Source organism: Canis lupus, chromosome 16, assembly GCF_011100685.1.
Source record: "Canis lupus familiaris isolate Mischka breed German Shepherd chromosome 16, alternate assembly UU_Cfam_GSD_1.0, whole genome shotgun sequence".
Lineage (NCBI taxonomy): Eukaryota > Metazoa > Chordata > Mammalia > Carnivora > Canidae > Canis > Canis lupus.
In genome coordinates this window covers 16,349,592-16,369,346 of record NC_049237.1, presented here as the reverse complement: position 1 = coordinate 16,369,346, position 19,755 = coordinate 16,349,592, and the positions used below count along the sequence as shown (strand labels likewise).

Genomic DNA, 19,755 nt, shown 5'->3' with positions numbered 1-19,755 from the left:
TCCAGGGCCTTGTGAACACTGACCACATGCTCTCACACCCCTTCTTTTTTTTATTTTTTTATTTTTTTTATTGGAGTTCAATTTGCCAACATATAGCATAACACCCAGTGCTCATCCCGCCGAGTGCCCCCCTCAGTGCCCATCACCCAGTCACCCCAACCCCCCACCCACCTCCTCTTCCACTACCCTTTGTTCATTTCCCAGAGTTAGGTCTCACACTCCTTCTGTCTCAGACATGGCCACATCCCATGTCCCCTTACATAAGAAAGCATATTGGGAGCTGGCCTGATAGGGACACGTGGCTTCCAGGTCTGGCTTCCAGATTGGCTGAGTGTAGCTGTCACCGACACCTTCCCTCGGCTCCCTCCTGGGCAGAGAGATCCTGCCTCACCCGATGAAAGCACAGTACAAAAAGCCGCTGAACAATCTTGTGCACTCATAGCATCTTATTAAATACCCAGACGCTACAGACACAGCCCCTCCTCTGTCTGTCTCCCTAAGGAGTGTCTGTCACAGGCAGTTCATCTGTAGCAGGAACTGTCCCCGATGGTCCCAAGGCCAGCTCTGTGTGATGGACGGCTGTTGGCAGCCAGGTGCTGGCCCTGTGCTCAGCCTGCTGGGGTTCCTCCTATGTGGAGTTTAGTGTGGTCTCCAACCAACTTTCCCAGCAGGATTAACCTCCAGTTCGAGCGTGTGTGGGTGTGTGTTTTACAACCAGATGGAGAAAAGAGAACACAGGCAATAATCCTTTGTTTTCTTGGTATTGCTCAAAAGGAAGTGGACTTTTCTCTTATCGGCAGGAATGAAAAGGAAACCTGACATCCTCAGCCAACTCAGATTCCAGAGGGGTTTCCAAAGCAGCTGATAGCAGAGCATATTATTTGTCATGTACTCCAGATGCCAGCGCCTCTGTTCGAGGCAAGTGCAGCCTGATTGCATTTGCATTTTATCAGAACATTGGGAAATTCTCATCAAGCTGCTATATGTCAGAAACATGGCCGGCCTTTGGCTAGTAAATCCAGTGGCGTGCGTCTTGACAGTAGGTAGCATCCGATACCCCGTGAGACCTTGCTGGGCTTAGGGTTCTGTGTTTCCTGTGGCCAAGGCTGCCAGGGTCGGGTTGTTGAACGCTAGCATTCTGGGACCTGCTGTGTTCACTAAATCACTGGTCTGGGGCTTGGCCAGAAGCGTCTAAACTCTAGTCCCCCAGCCTTACTCCTGCTGTGGAATGCACTCTGCCTCCAAGCCTTGGCATTCCAGATACAGAGGCCTCAGTATCTAGCTCACGGAGGGTGCGTGGGTTCCATCAGATGAGGTACATAGGCCCAAGACATCATAGATTATGTTCCATGAATGCTCCAGCACTGGGCCCCTCCCCCTCCTCTCCCGTGGCAGTCTTGTGCCAAACAAATACATCAAATAAAAGCAAGCAGCACCCCCAAAGACAGCATATGCGTCTCGTGGTCAGCATGTATAGGTTTGGGTGGCAGCACTCTTCGGAGCCCTGACATGGAAACCACCCAGATGCCCAGCAGCAGCAGAGAGGATAAACGCGCTGCAGTAAGCTCACAGCATGGAATGTTCTGCAGTAACGTGCATAAACAGTCTTGCGCTACATGCAGCAAATATAATGACCCTCTCGCAAACAGCGTGAGCAGGAGAAGCCTGGTGTGACAGAGTACAAACCAGTTCCATTTGCACAACCTACAAGAAAAGGCAAAGCCAGACATTAGAATCATACTCGTGGCTGTCCTGGGAGGTGGGTAAGGCCTCCTGGCAGGCTCCTGGCAGGGGTGGGCTGGGCATAGGACCGTCCTCCCTGCATCAGCTGATCCCACAGCTGTGCTCGCTTTGTGCAGATCATCAAGTTGTGCACTCCTGTTGTGTGCACTTTTCTGCACTATCCTCCGATAGAATATTTTTACAAACATAAGCCACCAGAAGGTGCTGGAGGAGGCCAGCTGAGTTCCCCTCATCAATCACACAGACCCAGGCACACCCCCCCCAGACCTCGGCTGAGCTAGGAGCACAGCTCCCACACTCCGCAGAACCCTCTGGCACCCAGAGACACAGACGTATTTGCCCATCAGGGAACTAAGTCGGAAACATGGTGGGAAAACAGCTAGGGGAGTTCTGCAAACAGATTTCCTTGCGTACAGCAGCTGCCATCTCTTTGGGGAGCAGTGTTGGTTCTGATGGAGAAGGGCCGATCTTTGAGTCTTTCTCCTTTGCCTCCAGCACTGACTAATGAGCAAGGCAATGACCTGTGATAGCATGAAAGAAACGTGAGCTGTTTTCGGGGGCAGATGTGAGAGCCTGGAAGGGGGACGGGGGCAGGCAGGTGTCTGGCCAGGCTTCCCCGTCCTCTGGCCAAGTTGGTGTGTGCTGGGCTGGAGAGATTGGCCGAAGAGAGGAAATGGGTCCAGGGAGAGGTGAGTGGAGAGGACACAGAGGAACAGGTGGAGGGATATTAGCAGTTCTGCATCAACTTTGTGGGCTTTCCTGCAGTCCTGGACTCGGGCCCATCCCCCAGCTCTGGGCCTCCCCTCCCTCCTGTCAGCCAACACCCCCATCAACCTCGCTGTCCTGGGAGCCATGCCACCCAGGCCTTCACATCAATTCACGTGACAGTCATATTGTCCAGTAATTTGACATGGTGCCCTCTCCTGAGAGTATTTTACCTTGGGATTCTTGGGCCTAAGATTGCTCCACCCTAAGGAATAAATTATTATCAGGTGAGTGTTACACTTCCAGGTTGGGTTTGTCTGTGCCCAGAGTGGATGTGGCATGCCCCTGCCAGGCTCATTAGCAGACGAAGAGAAAAGACAAAGCCACGGAAAAGATAAGGTGGCTAGGCAGATGGGAGCATACCTGGCCAGGCTGCTGGAATGGGCTTGTCCTGTGGCCCTGGTTCTTGGGGCCAGTGTGGCCCCCACACCCTCACCACCTGCTGTCAGCATGGATGAAGAGCAGGCCTAAATGTCAAGATCTACTCTCTGATGTCAAGGAGGGGGGCCAGTAAGTGCCTCTGGTTTCCCCTGGACTGTGACAGGCCCCCTCCCTGTTAAAGTGCTGGGACTCAGGATATAGACAGTAGGAAGACCGGATTGGGCCAACCCAACCAAAGTTGACTTTTTCTGAAAATCCAACGGTCCGTCTTTGTTTCTTTCTCATAAAGGTGTCCTGTAGAACAACACTGTCCAACAGAACTTTCTGCAAAGATGAAAGCATGTCCTGATCGGTGGTAGCCATTGGCACAGGTGGCCATGGAGTGGCAGGAATACGGACGGTGCACCTGCGTTGGTTAGTTGCTAGGGCTGCTGTAACAAAGCACCACAGACTGGAGGTCTTTAAACAACAGAAATTCCCTCTTGAAGTTCTGGAGGCCAGAGGTCTTGAACTCAGGGTATCAGAGGTTGGCTGCTGCTAAAGGCTCCGAGGGAGAATCTGTCCCAAGCCTATCTGCTGTCTCAGGGGGTTGTTGGCAATTGTTGGCTCACAGCTGCTTGCCCTCACCCCTACCTCCGTCCTCCATGGCCTTCTCACACATGTGTCCAGATTCCCCCCTTCTTGTAAGGACACCAATCGTTTTGCACTTGGGCCACCTTAATGACCTAATTTCAACTTGATTGCATTTGTGGAGACCCTATTTCCAAATTAGGTCACACTCGCAGGTTTTCAGGGGGGATTGGGGCTTCAACATATCCTTTTGGGGAACATGATTCAACCCTTAAAAGCAATAAGGAACTGAAAGTTCTATGTTATTTAATTTTCAGTATTTAGAGCCACGTGCGACTAGGGCTTTCTGCCTCCTGGTCAGCACAGCTGCAGCCCGTGGGGAGAGAATTAGGGTAATTCGGCATTTCTGCTGCGAGCCACCCTTAGGTCTGTGACTGCTCCAAGGCAGTGTCACCTGCTTGCTCCAGGGAGGCTTCTCCAGGCAGCAGCCCCTGAGGGCTGAGAGGGGCCACGGGCAGCCCCTGAGAGATGGGGAGAAGAGGACTGGCCTTCTGATGGGCCCTTTGTGCATTTTATGACCTCACCAACACAGCAAGGCCACTTCCAATTCTTTGTGGCCTTGTCTGCATGGAGCACCGGGGGATCCCGTAAGATCCCTGCTCAGATATCCCAAGGGGGCGACATGGGTTCTGCAGAGACGTTTGCTGTCTACACGGACAGGACAAGAGCTAAGGATCATCTGGGACTGGGTGCAAAGCCAGACTCTTCCTGAATGGAGGGAATGGATGTGGAGAGCAGGGAATTTCCCCGTGGCCACGTAGGGGACGCCGTTGTCAGCCCTCTCCTGGGGGTGGGGCCAAGGAAGTCCCCACCACCCCCAACCTGGGGATGAGGACGCTTAGAGCACTTGGCTTTCACAGTATGGGTGCCCAGCCAGCTCACAACCAGGAACCTTATTAGAAATGCAGAGTCCTGGGGTCCACCTGACTACCAAACCCCAGGCTCTGGGTGTGTGGCCCAGAGGACTGCAGTCCCACCAGCCCAGCAAGTGATGATGACCCTTGGATAAGCCTGAACCGCTGGCCCTGAGCCAGGCTGCACAAGTCACCAGAGGAGCTCGTTAAAGGCAGATTTGGGTTCTGTGGGTCAGGGCGGGGGGCCTTGGAGTCTGCATGTCTGACAAGCTCCCAGTGATGCCAGGGTGCTGGTCCTCAGACTACACTCCCAGTAGCCGGGGTCCAGAAGCCTAAGCTCCACAAGGGCTGGGCATCTTCTCTTGCACACCCAGAGGCAGGTGTATGATAGACGGCTTCCCTAGTCATTCAACTTAAAATATTTTGGTGCGAGAGAGAGGGCTGCCAAAACTCACCTCAAATCCCTTATGGAGGAAGAAAACATTTCACGATGACTTATGAAATAGCCTATTTCCTTCTAAATATGAAGACAGAATCCATGCTGCTCAGAGCCGCAGTGCAGGATTTCACTGGGAATAGCTCATTAATCTTGGATGCAGCAAAACATTGGCCAGCGTGGAAGTCTCCTGTTCTTGCAGCTTGGGTGGACTAATTTGTGACAGTCTGGCACCAGCCTGCTTCCCCTCCGCCACCCTCTTACCCTCTTGCTTCCCTAACCCTTTCTCCCACAACTTATGTGATCTGAATCTTTCTCAAAGACCAGCCCCTTCCAAGGACAGTCCCTCCCCCCCCCCAACCCCATGCCATGCCCACATCACTCAGCCCTGCTGTGTACCATGCTCCCTATCTTACGATACTTTCACATGCTTATGAGCACCTTTTCCTTTTCCCGGAAGGAGTGGTGCATACTTAATCATATGCCTCTTTGCGTTGCGATTTAACGGACTCCTACATTTCTTCCTGTCTCTGGGCACGGTTCCATCACCCCGAGCACAAGATCTGTGCCTGATGCCTTCTTTGCACACCTCCAAACACTTCACTCTACTATTGGTGCCCAGGAAACACCCATCACCTCCCTGACGAACTGATTCCTTCAAAGCAAGAATACTCCAAGAGGCCCCTTTGCCATTTCTTTATCAAAAATAAGCATCTGCAGCAGGAAGGGGGGGTCCTCCTTATAGTGGCCTCCTTTATCTAAAGGTGGAGGAGAAGTGCTTCCCCATCCCAGCCCCAGGGAATCAGGGGGCAGGGGGCTGTCTCCCCGGCTCCTCTTTCTCAGCAGGGGGCCAAGACAGAAAACCTGCTGGCACCCCATAGCCTCGGGTCAGCTGGGTGACATCTCCCCAAGATCTCTTGGACCCAGCCAGCAGCAGCCTCACCCTGGGTCAGGGGAAGGGTAGCCTTTGAAGGGGATGCTCAGCTGACACCAGGCAGGACCCCACCACACCCAGAAATACTGACAGCAGCCTTGCCTTCGTGTGGTTCCTTCAGAGTCTGCTGCAACGCAGGTTAGCTTTCCTGGCTATGAGCAGGAGACAGTTGGTGTGCAGGGGAGGTGGGTGGAGGTCAGAGAAGGGCTGGCCTCTTGCATCCTTGGGGCGTTTAGGGACACCGCCCAGATTTTCTGGAAGGGCTGCTGACTTGCAGGTTATCTCCTTCACTCGCTGAAATTCTGCCAGCGACCGTTCAGGCTTGGCAATGCGTACACTAGAGTGTGCCTGGAGCTCCTGCAGAGGTGGGTGTTCATGGGGATCCTCACTGAATCCCTGCCTGCCTCAGGGTGGCCAGAAGGCCAAGCTCCAGGGATCTGGAGGCACTGTCTTCTTCCCAAGTGTGCAAGGGGTTGATGCCAATGTCCATCGCACTCACTCCTCCCGCTCAGAATGTGGATCCCCTCAAAAGTGGCCTCAGAGACAAGGGCTCAGGGACAGGAGGTTGGTCTGGGTTTGTCTCAATTCTTTGGTGCCCTTGAACCTTGGTGTCAAGGAGGTGAGCAGGTGGAGAGCTGTGCCATTTCCCTGGCTCTGATGTTCTGATCCATCAGCTCTCTCTTCCCAGCACTTGCCTTGGGTCTGGTCCTCACGCAGCTGCCTCAGCCCCTGCCCACAGTGAGGTCAGGTCACCTGTCCTTTGAGGAACACATAATGACAGGCATCATTAGTCACCCAACTGCCCAAGCCAGAAACCTGGGGCCCCTAGGGTTCCCTTCTCCCTTGGCCCCCACATCAGCAGGCCTCCTCCCTCCTGCACCCACTGCTCCCCTGCGCCCACGGGCCCTGGTGCCAGTCAGGCTCCTCCTTCTCCACCAGGTTGCTTTTCCCTTAGAGAGAAGCTTCGTGGGCCCAGTCCATACACTGCACTCCCATAAGGCATGCTGGTGGGCCCGTCGGGCAATAGCCTGCTGCTCCCCCTGCTTGTGCTCTCCCTCTCTCTCTGTCAAATAAATGGATAAAATCTAAAGAAAAGAAAAAAGAAAAGAAAAGAAGAAAGAAGGAAAGAAAGAAAGAAAGAAAGAAGAAAGGAAATAAAGAAATCAAGCAATAAAGACAGAAATAAAGAAAAAAGAAAGAAAGAAGGAAAGAAAGAAAGAAAGAACACGAAAGGAGAAAGAAAAAATAAGAATAAGAAAGGAAAGAGAAGAGAACAAAGCAATAAAGGAAGACAAAGAAGAAGAAAAGAGAAAGAAGAAAAGAAAGATAAGAAAGGAAAGCGAAAGATAAAAAAAAGAAAGAAAGAAGAAAAGAAAGAAAAATAAAGAAAGAAAGAAGAAAAGTCAGAAGGAAGGAAGGAAGAAAAAGAAAAGGAAGGGAGGGGAGGGGAAAGGAAAGACCTATGGTATTCCCACAGCCCTGGCAGGGGCTGGGCAGAAGACCCTGACATGAGGCCAACCCACTGGGAAACTGTAGCCACACTGGGCCCTTGTTCTGGCGTCAAGCCCGTGCCCTCAGACCCTGGAGGAGCTAGGGTAGTCTGTGCACAGGGGCTCTCCCTCCTGTCAGATGAGCCCAGACTGTTCTTGCTCTGCTGAGTCTGGAGGATGCTGGGTCCACGGTTTCTACCTGGGACCAAAGCCCCCAAGTGGGCCTAGAATGAGGCCCACTTGGCCTGCACCACAGCAAGCTCAGGGGCTCCTGGAGCCCAGAGCTCAACCAAAGGATTGAGACAAACCCGCGTCCATCTCACACACGTGCTCGGGGCCCAGCGGGCAAGAAACAGGCACCAGCACAGCTGGACAGACATTCCAACCTAGAGGGACCACGGGGGTGAGCCCAGGGAATCTTCAGGACCAGGGGTGCCCTTCACAGTGGGCTAAGGGGGGAAGCTGGCACCCAGCCTGACGACTTCTTAGACCACTGTGAAAAGGACCAGTTTTGAGCACACTTTGGGAGCTAAGTTGACTTGCTAACCACTTGAGGTATCCCATTCAAGAGTTCATCTTTTGGGCACCTGGGTGGCTCAGCAGTTGAGCATCTGCCTTGGGCTCAGGTCGTGATTCTGGAGTCCTGGGATGGAGTCCCACATTGGGCTCCCTGTAGGGAGCCTGCTTCTCCCTCTGCCTACATCTTTGCCTCTCTCTGTGTCTCTCATGAATAAATAAGTAAAATCTTTATTTAAAAAAAAAAGTTTTTTCTTTTCTTTTCTTTTTTCTTTTTTCTTTCTTCTTAAGAGAGACAGTGTGTGGGGAAGGGAAGAGGGAGGGAGAGAATCTTAATCCCTGATAGGGAGGGCTCAATCCCACGACCCTGAGACCATGATCTGAACCAAAATCAAGAGTTTGGGACATGTAGGGGTGCCTGGGTGGCTCAGTCAGTTAAGCCGACCTGCCTTCAGCTCAGGTCATGATCTCAGGGTCCCGTGTTGGGCTTCCTACTCAGTGGAGAGCCTGCTTCTCCCTCCCCCTCTGCCTGCTGCTCCCCCTGCTTGTGCGTGCGCTCTCTCTCTCTGTCAAATAAATAAAATCTTTAAAAAAAAAGGGGGGGGGGGGAGTCAGAGGCTTAACCATCTGAGCCACCCAGGTAGGTGCCTCTCAAGAGTTCATTTTGATTTGTCCATTTCCCTGTTAGCTAAACTGAGGCTTCAGGTTCCAAGTAAGCAGGGCTGGTTAGCGGTCGAGCCAGAGTTTGCTGCTGAAGTGCCTGCAAGATAAGTTGAGAGAGGACAGTGACCGTGTTTCCTACCGGGGCATTGGAAGCCCCTGGCACAGCACCCAGCTCCACCCTGGCCCTCAGGAGCCCCCAGGGAACTCAGGGAAACCACAGAATGACCTGTGGCAAACACCTGCTGTGAGGGAAGTGTCGTCTGGGGGCGGGGGGGGGCGGCCCTCCAAATAACTCACACTATGGCATTTGCGTCATCCTCCCAGGGAGAGGATAGGCATCTTCTCAAATGGCTTCCTTGGGCAGAGGCCGAAGAGAACCCAGGGCCCAGGTGACCAGTGCTGTGGGATGGCCGTCACATCAGGGGAGCAGGCTGAGCCGTGACAGGGAAGATCAGGTGACTGGTGCTTCAGTTTACACAACACCCAGTCATCGGGCTGGGCCCAGCTGTGGGCTCTCTGCCCAGGGGACACACCCCCTCCCCTCCCTCCTCTAGTTATGTCACTGCCTCCCCAGGTGTCATGTAAATGTCACATTACCCTTGGCAGGGCTTCTCCAATCGCGCATCGGAAACTTGGCTGCAGGAGGGCGAGGAGCGCCTGCCATCTCCCTGGACTCCCTCCCACTGCAGGCCCGGTGACCCGGGCAGGGTCCTGTGACCGCGGCCCAGCATCCCACACAGGCGCTCGGGGTCCAGAGGGCAAGAAGCAGGCACCAGCACAGCTGGACAGACATTCCAACCTAGAGGGACCACGGGGGCAAGCCCAGGGAATCTTCAGGAGCGGCCTGGGCATTGACCCCCCCACTCCTTGTCCAGGGCCTTTCGTGCCCCACAGCTGCACACCAGGAGGGTCTGTCATCTCTTGAGAGAAACAATAATAGCTGAGAGGGAGTTTTAAAGGAAAGCAGTGCGTAAGGGGCCCCCAGGTGGCTCAGTCAGTTAAGCGTCCAGCCCTTGGTTTCGGCTCAAGTCATGATCTCAGGGTCAGGATATCGAGCCCCACATCAGGCTCCCTGCTCAGCATAGGGTCTACTTGAGAGTCACTCTCACCCTCGGCCCCTCCCCCTGTTCTTTCTCTCTCTCTCAATATAAATAAATAAATCTTTAAAAAAAAAAAGAAAGAAAGAAAGAAAGAAAGAAAGAAAGAAAGAAAGAAAGAAAGAAAGAAAGAAAGAAAGAAAGAAAGAAGAAAGAAAAGAAAGAAAGAAAGAAAGAAAGAAAGAAAGAAGAAAGAAAGAAAGAAAGAAAGAAAGAAAGAAAGAAAGAAAGAAAGAAAGAAGAAAGAAAGAAAGAAAGAGGGATGCCTGGGTGGCTCAGTGGTTGAGCATCTGCCTTTGGCTCAGGTTGTGATCCTGGGGTCCTGAGATAGCGTCTTGCATCAGGCTCCCCGCAGGGAGCCTGCTTCTCCCTCTGTCTACGTCTCTGCCTTTCTCTGTGTATCTCTCATGAATAAATAAATAAAATCTTAAAAAAAATAAATTTAAAAAAGAAAACAAGCAGCACTATGTGGTCTAGCCATGTGGTAGAATAGCATCCAGGCCTTAAAAAGGAATAAATTCTGATGCGTGCTACCACGTGGATGAACCCTGCGGACATTATACAGAATAAAATCAGCCAGACACAAAAGAACAAATCCTGTGTGATTCTACATGCATGAGGGCCCTGGAGTGGTCAGATCTTGTAGACAGAGAGAATAGAAGGAAGGGTCCAGAGGTGGGAGAAGAGGATGGGGATGAGTGTTTCATGGGGACAGAGTTTCAGTTTGGGAAGACGAAAAGTTCTGGAGATGGATGGTGCTGATGGTTGCACAGTAATGTGAGTGTACTCAATGCCACTTAATTGTTCACTTAAAAGTAGTTAAGATGGTAAATTTTATCTTCCTTGCATTTTACGATTAAAAAAAATTTAAGGGTGTTCTGATCAACAAATTAGCTTATTCGAAAAGTTTTACTAACATGTTTCTGAGATATTCATGACTATTCATATACATAGCATATAGGTTTTTAAAAAACAAAGCAAAGCCCTCATCTTACCACAATGTTTTAAAACAGGGAACCCCCCCCCCCACAGTGATGCAATTGTACAGAACCCTCCTCAGGCCCTGGGGAGCCCGACAAAGACTCCCAGGGAGAGGGATGAGCCTGGGAAGGGAGGCTGGCATTATCACTGTTGTGCTGCTCTGGGTGACACTCAGCTGTGTCCGTTGATATAGGGCTGGGTGACCTGTCTGCCAGGGCCAGCCTCGGCCCGCTTCTCCCTGTGCACTCTCAGGGACTTTCTTCCCTTCCTCCCACCTGACCTTTGAATGCTCTTCATCTGCTCTACTTCCCAGGGGCTGGAAGAGCACAGGCTGGCAAGCTCAGGGGCTCCTGGAGCCCAGAGCTCACTTTTCCCCTGCTTAGCAGTGGTGCCCCCTACAGTCTCCCAAAACAATCTTCCGGCCAGAGGAAGGAGGGATTCTAGCTGCTGTTTTTAATTGAGCAGGTCTTGGGTCACATGCCAAGGCCCCATGTCAACTATAATGTTTAGAAGTCTGCATCCCACCCCTATCTGTGTGTGTGTCATGGTGCTACCTGTGTCTGCACCCCAGCCCTACCCAGGTCTGCATCACAGCCCTACCTGTGTGTATGTGTCATGGTCCTACCTGTGTCTGCATCACAGCCCTACCTGTGTTGCATCACTACCCTGCCTATGTCTGCATCACTGTCCCACCTCGGTCTGCATCATGATCCCACCTGTGTGTGCATCCCACCCTTACCCAGGTCTGCATCACTGCCCACACTCCCAGTCTGCATCATGGCCCTACCTGTGTGTGCATCACAGCCCCACTCGTGTCCCATATCTGCATCCCAGCCTGGGTCTGCATTCATCCCTGCCTGGGTCTGCATCCCAGCCCTACCCAGGTCTGTATCACGGCCCCACCCGGTTCTACATCATAGCCCTATCCTATGTATCTCTCCTTCAGGGACCAGGGGAAATGATACATGGCCCCCCACTAGCCCAGGCTGCATAGACAGCCTCCCTCAAACTCATATTAGATCTTTTTTTTTTTTTTTACAGTCAGGTTTACTGACATATAGTTTACCTACAGTAAAATTCACCTTTTTTAGTGTACAACTCTATGAGTTTTCACAAACATATATAATTGTATAGTCACCACCACATCAAGATAGGGAACCCAAAAAATTCACTTGTGCCCCTTTATAATTTTTATAACCTATAATTTTTCTGTTCCCTATAATTTTGCTTTTTCCCCTATAATTTCTATTTAAATGGTAAAATCTAGTGTAAGGTCTTCTTTTATTTAGCAAAATGCATTTGAGATTCATCCATGATGCTGCATATCTCAATGGTTCTTTCCTTTTTATTACTGAGGAATGTTTCATTGTTTGGAGGCACCAGCTTGTCTATTAATTCACCAGTTGAAGGACTTCTTGTGTTGTTTCCAGCTTGGGGCCACTATGAATAAATCCACTATAAAACATTTGCATTCCAGTTTTGTATGAACATGAGTTTTTACTTCCTCCTCTAGTGGCATGGTGGGGCTGTAACATAAATGTGTATTAGCTTCGTAAGAAACTGTCCAACTCTTTGCCAAACCTGCTGCACCATTCTGAAGTCCCACCAGCAATGAATGAGAGTTCCTGCTGTTCCGTATCCTTGCCAGCACTTTGTATTGTCTGTTTTAGAGAGAATTTTAGCTAGTCTCCTGGGTGTGTGGTGGTATCTCATTGCTGTCATAATGCACGTATCTCATGACTAATGATTAATGAATGACCCTGGGCATCTTTCAGCTTGCTTATTTGTCATCTGTGTGTCTTCTTGGCTGAAGTATCTGTTTTAATCTTTTGTTCATTCTTCTTCATTGAACCATTTGTTCTCTTATTATTGAGTCCCAAGAGTTCTTTATATATTCTGGATACAAATCCCTTTAATATGCATATTTTGCAAATATTTTCTCCCTGTCACTTATCTTTTTTCATTTTCCTAACAGTATCTTTTGAAGAGCTTAAGTTCTAAATTTTAATGAAATCCAGCTCATCTGTTATTCTTTTATGGACTGTGCTTATTGGGTGTCCAGGTGAACTAAGGTGTGCTGTGTAGGTCCTGTGAGGTACATAAAGAGGAATAAGTTAACTCTAGAAACCAGTGATCTCAGGGTGCCTGGGTGGCTCTAGTTGGTTGAGCATTCAATTCTTGGTTTTGGCTCAGATCATGATTTCAGGGTTGTGAGATCAAGCCCCACATCGGGCTCTACACCAAGCAAGGAGCCTGCTTGACATTCTCTCTCTCCCTCTCCCTCTGCCTCTTCCCCACTCATGCACACTCTCTCCCTGAAAAAAAAAAAAAAAAAAAACAACCAATCAACAAACTAGTGATCTCTAGAAACTAGCTTTCCATAAGATGAACTTAGGCAACAATAGATACTAAAGCTGTCGAGTGAATCAGAAGGAAATGAGGAAAACCCTGCTCCCCTAAGCACAGCATTCTGATATCATTTCTCCTACCCCAATTCTAGAAACCCAGGGAGGGGAGCCCAGAGAGAAAATTAGGTGGAGGCAAGGCAGACTAACTGGGTACAATGAATCTGGAGCTCCTGCCCCAGCCCTTCCTCACCTCACTCACCTTCCCCAGGACTGTACCTTCTCGGCGTCCTGTGGAGGGTAGTTGTTATCCGGGCCAGCCTTCAGTAGCTTGGCCATGATGAACAGGGCATGAAGTGCTTCCGGTAAAAACAACATGGAGAGAGGGGAGGCTTCATCCCCAGAGAGATTGATGGAGTAGGTAAGGTATTTGGAAGGGGTCGAAGGACCTTCCAAACCCAAACATCGTATAAATAGGAGGCTGGCTTCTTCTTCCCATAAAGCAAACTTGGATAGTGGTGGTTAATGTCAATCAGATACTGGATGGTGAGGCACTTGGGGCTCCCCAGAGCCATTCCCAGGTCCCTCCGGATGACTCTTGACCTCTCTACTAGCATGAGGAAGAATTCAGGTCTGAAGCCATCAGCTTTGACCCTAGACTCCCAGAACTGCTGCTGCATTGTTGTATTGTTGTTGTTTTTGTTGGGGACAGAGGCAAATCCTGGGCATAAGGTTCTAAGGACACAGTCAGGACGTGTGTTTTCAGCATGAGATGTTTGATTCCCTTCTCTCTGCAACTTTCCTTCCTCCCCTCCTCCTCCTTCACGGGGAATTGACCCATTATTCCCTGGGAGCTCAGAACCAGGGGGCTCATAGTCCTGCGCTTCATGAGGCAAATGAGGAGAGCTGAGCGCCCAGACCAGCACCATAGAAGCCAGCGCTGGTGGCAGAGGCAGCCTGGATAGCGTCCCGGCCCGAGGCCTCCCTGGCCTCACTCACAGCAAGCCCGTCTCACTGGCACCTCACACCCAGAGCGCCCGGCGTGTGGTGTCAGGTGATGTGTTGAGTCAACAGACCCGCAGGAGAGTCCTGGTCGGAGTCCCGAGGCAGCCGGCTGCAGCCAGCACCCCGGGGAGGGAATGCCCCCAGCTGGCCACCAGCCACCACCTGGCCTGCCCGGAGACCCAGCGGGGACCATCTCCCCGGCTCCCTGCCTCTACGTGCTCCCCCTGCCTTCCTGCACCTGGCTTCTGAGGTGGAGATTTAGAAACTGTGCTCCTAGGGCCCACATGCCATCGTGCCTGGTAGAACAGTGTGTCTTGCACATCTGGAAATCACCCAAGATCTATCTCAGGGAGGGGACGGTCGCTCAGAGCACCCTCTAGATCACCCCCATCGCCTTGTCACTGGTATTGAGCCCCGAGCACAGAGGCAGGGGAAGGGATCTGGGGGCACCCTCCAGGTAGAACAGCCCAGAAAACTCGCAGGTGGGCATCAGGCACAGCTGGAAGGGTCACATGTTGCTAGCAGCCGGGGGGCCGCAGCCTGTGGGAGAGAGGAGCTCTCATCAGGGGTACGGACTAGATCACATAGCCCAAATTGCAGAAAACATAGGGAAAACTCAAGGTACAGTTTCTGATTTTATTCATTTATTTTTGTGTGTATGTGTGTGTGTGTGTGTGTGTGTGTGTGTGTGTATTTTATTGGAGTTCGATTTGCCAACATAGAGCATAACACCCAGTGTTCATCCCGTCAAGGGCCCCCCTCAGTGCCCATCACCCAGTCACCCCATCCCTCCCCTTCCACTACCCCTTGTTCGTTTCCCAGAGTAGGAGTCTCTCATGTTTTGTCACCCTGTCTGATTTTTCCCCGATTTCTGATTTTAAAAGTCTGCTTGGGAACTTTGGAATGCTGGGGTCCTAGGGAGGTGCACGCTCTGGCTTCTCTCGGTTTGGTTATCAGCACTGATTCTCCACTCCATCTTTAGCCTCCAGGAGTGTCCCTCGGAGCAGACACAACTCCTTATAGAAGCTGAAACGGTGGGAGTACAGCTTCCCTTTAGGAAATGGAACTATGAAGATATGTTGAGACCCCTTGGATTTCAAATTCTTCAAACCTGGCCTTTGGGGAGTTAGAACTGCCATGAGGTTATTTCAGAAAGAGAGACTGGGTTGTGTATCTGTGTTTCATTTACCAATTTCATCAGATTATTCCAGAGTCCTGGGATCCAAACGCATTTGAGAATCTCTTCTCAGTCTCTGAGGAGGTTTCCTCAATAGCTAGAATAATAAACAGATGGGGTGGGTGACTAGGGATTTCAAGAGGAGCTGGAGACAGGGTCCATCCAGGGAGCCACGGAGCCACAGCGCGTCCATGTTCCCGGCTCAGAGAGGAGGCCCCAGTCAGAACAGGAGTATTCCAGACACAAGCTCTCTTGGTAGAGATCTCTCTCCAAGAGGCATGTTTTTGAAGCCTGGGGGTCTCGACGCCCTCCCTGTGGCCCCATATCGGCAGAGTTCATTTTAAGTGTCCCCTCTGACGTCTTACATCATACCTGCATGTACTAGACAGGCTGGCTTTGCCAGGACGGTTTGCCAAAGGAAGCTGTTATAAGCAGGCATCTTGGACAAATGGAGGTTAGAAAGGCTTATCTGAACCTGCATAGAAAGCTCGTCCTGACCGGGGAGCATCGCTGAGCAGGGCAGGGCACTGGGTGGGGGGCTCCCACCCAGATATCTTCCAGCCCCACCTGTGGCCAATGCCAGATAGCCTTTGCCCTGCCCCCTAGGCACCTGAGAGAGTAGAAAGGCCATGGGTCTCTTACTGAATTAGTGTCCTTCCCTTGTGTTCTGGAGATGGCGGTCACCATACTGACCCAGGAAGGAACCTAGAGTCGCCTCATTTCCTCCTCTCACAAACCTAGTACTTCCTGGGCAGGGCTTCCCACTACCTGCTCCCCGCTGAACAGCCCACGGCGGCGGGGGGGGGTGGTGATGGCTGGTGGACATGGGAGGAGGAGCCTGAGTGCAGCAGTGTGGACCGCGCAAGAGTGCCCTTTGCGTCCCACCCTCCTGCCTCTGACTCCAAACACCTGCTGGTCTCCTGTGTGAACACATGCTCCTTCCTCTTACCTACATGGTCTCCTCCCCGAGCCACCATGGTTGTGAAGCCAGTGTCTGAAACCTTTCATAGCACCTGATGGAGGTGTCGTGCACAGACCCAGCTGTGCAAGGCCCGGTTTCTGACCTAGCTGTCACCCCTGGACTTGACACTTCATTCTCAAGGCCTGCACTTCCTCCACCGTAAAATGTCATGGGATGTGTGTCTGTTATGGCCACTCGCCAATTCCCCCTGGCTATGATTCTTTTGGTGGGGGCTGCCCTGATCCTGTCACATTCAGCTGAATTAGTCTCTGCGGTATCAAACACCTGTTGATTCTGTGATTCCACCAAGATTGTCATCAGAAGGGACCAGCATAGCTATTTCCCCTTCATTGACAATCTGTAGCAAGTTGCTTCTCAGAGTCTGTTTTGTTTTTTGGTTTTTTTTTAAGATTTTATTTATTTATTCATGAGAGACGGGGGTGGGGGAGAGAGAGAGAGAGAAAGAGAGGCAGAGACAGAGGCAGAGGGAGAAGCAGGCTCCATGCAGGGAGCCCGACATGGGACTCGATCCCAGGTCTCCAGGATCAGGCCCTGGGCTAAAGACAGCGCTAAACCGCTGCGCCACCAGGGCTGCCCCTCAGAGTCTGTTTTGAAAGAATTATTCTAGAATCTCTTCTTATAAAGCAACTAAGGGCTTTGGATTGTTCTAGAGTCTCTCCCCCTTACAAAACAACTGGGGGCTTTTTTTTTTCTCCTCCTTTCCTCGAAGATTGCTTTTTAGCTTCAACATCAAAAGGCACATATGCTGGGACACCTGGGTGGCTCAGTGGTTGAGTGTCTGTCTTTGGCTCAGGTCGTGATCCCAGGATCCTGGGATCAAGTCCCACACTGCGCTCCCCGCAGGGAGCCTGCTTCTCCCTCTGCCTGTGTCTCTGCCTTTCTCTCTGTGTCTCTCATGAATAAATAAATAAAATCTTTTTTTTAAAAAAAGGTAATATGCTTTTGTGAAATATCTAGGGTTACATTCTGGGTCCATGAAGCAGAATTCAGACCTTGAGATGAACATGAAGAGAGCACAGCTCTTCTAAAGGCCAGGGTAGGCACCAGAGGCTGGGACTACCCTATAGGGACTGATCTAAAGTTAGCCCCTGCCAAATTCCCATTTCCTTCTCTATCTCTGTCTTTCTTTTGTTTTCTTTTCTAGTTTACCTATGCAAATATTGATTTGCTTGAGCCTGCTACCTAAGAAAACTAGGTCCAGAATGCTATTGGGTGTACAAAGCCCTGTAAAACAACAATTTTTCCTGGATTCCTTCTAGGAGAATAAGAACCTTAGGAAATCTAAAAGAATCTTGTGGGGTTTTTTTAATAGAAAGAATTTTTCACCTACTGAATTATCATAATGCTTTGATTCCCAAATGACTCTAGACAGTCTCCAACATACTTTGAATAGTTTCAACTATTAAAGACTATAAAACAGATTCTTAAGAGTATAATAGCAAAACTTGCAGCCTAAAACCTTACTTCAAATTGACATATGGATTGAGAGTAAGCCCAAGTACAGCCAAAGCCAGAGCCATTGGCTTATGAAGATATCCAGACCAATCCTGAGACAAGGGGTCTAGAAACTTTCCCCATAAAAGAGGGGCTTTGCTGGGGTGGGTGGGATGGGGAGGACCTCAGGAAAGAGTCTTTCAGAAAATGAGTGATTCTGGAGCATTTGGAGCAAGGGCTTGAAGCAGCCAGCTGAGAGGAAGGGCCCTGGAGAGAGCTGGCTGGAGCCTGTGTGAACGTGGTGACCAGGGATGAGGCATAATTCAGGGTCATCTGCATGAGACTGTGGTCGACTGCAGAGAGAGAGTGATTTTCCTTAGAGACCAGGCAGCGGGCTTGGGTCTCAGAAAGAAGAGAATTCACCGTCTCAAAGAAGAAAGCTAAGAGAGAGGGCTGAGGCTCTGGTTCTACATGGTCACAAGAATGGGAACTAGGTTTACTTTAGAAGCTTCCTACCTATAGAATGAAAAGTCTGCATTCAATTAATGGTTCAAAACCTGTCTGGCCACTGAACCACCTGGGGAGGGGTGCTTTAGAAAACCCAGATTTCCAGGCTCCACCTCAGACCCACTCGATCAGAATATTTAAGATCTGGGAACATGTATTCTTTGAGCTCCCATCTGATCCTAATGCCCAGCTTGGTTTGAGGACCTTGGGCAGTCAACCTCTCAACTTGTGATCCAGACACTTTCTGCCCAGTGTAGGGCTAACTCGGTGAGGGTGGAGATCAGGGACTGCCAAGACCAAGGTTTTGAGCAAAACTTTCCCATGGGGAAATGGAGGCAGAAAGTTGGCCAAAGTTCAGTGGAAAAGATATGGGGACCCTTCAGGAATATTCTACACAGAGCCTCCAAGCAGGTGACTGGGCTGGGGCAAACCTGGACCACACACGTACCAGGGATGGTCGGCCAAACCCTCATCATGAGCAATAAGAATGGCTGCTTATGTTTGCACCCATTGCCGCCCCCAGCCCACTGAGGCCAGAGAAGTATGGTTTTATCCCACAAGTAGAGTTGATGCCCCAATAAGTCCAGCTGCCACAAGACGTGATTAGTTCCTTAGAACCTAGAAACCTACCATCAGGGTTCAGACCTCAAGGCCTAGGATTCACAAGGTCTCGGGTTTTAACCCACATTTCCTGATAATGAAGCTTCTTGTTTCTTTGGGCACAGAGCTACCACTGCCATTGGTGTCTCCCAAGCTCCCCGAGGCTCCTCGAGGGGGACACCCAGGGAGAAGAGATAGGAAGATTCCCCTGTCCTTCCTGAGTTCCCACCTCATGCAGGTCCCACCTCGGGCAGGTGCCACCTCTAGTAGGTCCCACCTTGGGTAGGTCCCACCTCGGGCAGGTCCTACCTCAGGTGGTTCAGGACATAAAATAAAGGGGATCACTAAGGGGGCAGTGCAGGGAGGAGCCAAAGATAACTAGACCAGAGGGAAAGCCAAGAGGCAAAAAGTTGAAAAGCCAAGAGGCAAAAGGTGGAGAAAAGCCATCCCAAGCAAAGCAAGTGGCAGACGGGCTTTTTCTCCTGCCACACCAGGCCTAGCACGGGCACACATGAGTCATTCTGCTGGTATTTACGGGGCTTTCTGGCCCTTTGTGGCGTGGCTTTTTAGCACCAGGGACTCCTGCCTCTCCCCGCCTGTGCCACCATGGCCCCCAACCTGTGACCCTTGAGCAAACCTCCCATACAGTTTAAATTGAATATTTGCTCTTCCCTTAGGACAGCAAGGACATTTAAGATCAGAAACAACTTGAATTTTCTCCTCTTTCTTGTTATTTCAGACCATATGCATGTGCTGCCCAAGGGCAGGGGGCAGGGGAAGCACAGGCCATGTGCACTCCACACAGCCATCTGGTCTACCTGGTTTGTTTGTTTGTTTGTTTGTTTGTTTATTTTACCAGTGCAAGGGTTTGAGTCGCTCAAGGGCTGTAGCTAGTTAGCAGTGAAACTAGGCCTAGAACTTGAAACTTCTGAATTCCAGGTGTCCACCTGCCATACCACATTGCAGACCTTCTGCAGACCTCTGCTTGCTGCCTTCTAGGGGCACCCCTCTTCTCTCCCCTCCCCAGTCCCTCCAGACGCAGCTTATGCCAGTCCGGCCTGGCCTTGTGAAGTCACCAGCTCATGGCTCCCTGGTGTCTGGAGCCACTTGCCTGGTGTCTTGTGTGGCTGCCAGAAGCCGTTTTTGTTCGCTCACTGTGCCTATTCACTTGTCCTGGCTGCTGCCCCAGGAGAATCAAAGGCATTGTTCACTCTC

At 50.9% G+C, this 19,755-nt stretch overlaps 1 protein-coding gene and 1 non-coding gene across 4 annotated transcripts in view; both read left to right on the top strand.

Annotated features, from left to right (window-relative positions):
• PRKAG2 (protein kinase AMP-activated non-catalytic subunit gamma 2) overlaps positions 1-19,755 on the top strand; it is a 265,492-nt gene that overhangs the window by 143,669 nt on the left and 102,068 nt on the right. The gene's annotated exons all lie outside the window — the stretch shown is intronic.
• On the top strand, positions 997-1,141 carry MIR8855 (microRNA mir-8855). Its single transcript, NR_128806.1, is given in 1 exon segment — positions 997-1,141. It is a non-coding gene; the product is annotated as a microRNA mir-8855 (primary transcript).